This window comes from Arachis stenosperma, chromosome 7 (assembly GCF_014773155.1).
Source record: "Arachis stenosperma cultivar V10309 chromosome 7, arast.V10309.gnm1.PFL2, whole genome shotgun sequence".
NCBI lineage: Eukaryota > Viridiplantae > Streptophyta > Magnoliopsida > Fabales > Fabaceae > Arachis > Arachis stenosperma.
Window position 1 is genome coordinate 18,429,651 of NC_080383.1, and position 572 is coordinate 18,430,222.

Sequence of the window (572 nt, forward strand, 5' to 3'; positions counted from 1 at the left end):
TATGGCATTCAGAGTGTCAATCTCAAGAACTCCTCTCTTCTGACTAGTCCCATTGTTCACAGGATTCCTTTCAGAAGTGTACATGAATTGGTTATTTGCAACCATTTCAATCAATTCTTGAGCTTCTGCAGGCGTCTTCTTCAGATGAAGAGATCCTCCAGCAGAGCTATCCAAGGACATCTTAGATAGTTCAGAGAGACCATCATAGAAAATACCTATGATGCTCCATTCAGAAAGCATGTCTGAAGGACATCTTCTGATTAATTGTTTGTATCTTTCCCAAGCTTCATAGAGGGATTCTCCATCCTTCTGTCTGAAGGTTTGGACTTCCACTCTAAGCTTACTCCATCTTTGTGGTGGAAAGAACTTTGCCAAGAAGGCATTGACTAGCTTTTCCCAAGAGTCCAGGCTTTCTTTAGGTTGAGAATCCAACCATATTCTAGCTCTGTCTCTTACAGCAAAGGGGAATAGCATCAGTCTGTAGACCTCAGGGTTAACCCCATTAGTTTTGACTGTGTCACAGATTTGCAAGAATTCAGCTAAAAACTGATGAGGATCTTCCATTGGAAGTC

General features: G+C 41.6%; 1 non-coding gene across 1 annotated transcript; it reads left to right on the forward strand.

Annotated features, from left to right (window-relative positions):
* Positions 1–234: 234 nt before the first annotated feature.
* Positions 235–342, forward strand: LOC130942451 (small nucleolar RNA R71). The gene has a single exon (XR_009071021.1). It is a non-coding gene; the product is annotated as a small nucleolar RNA R71 (small nucleolar RNA).
* The last annotated feature ends 230 nt before the right edge of the window (positions 343–572 follow it).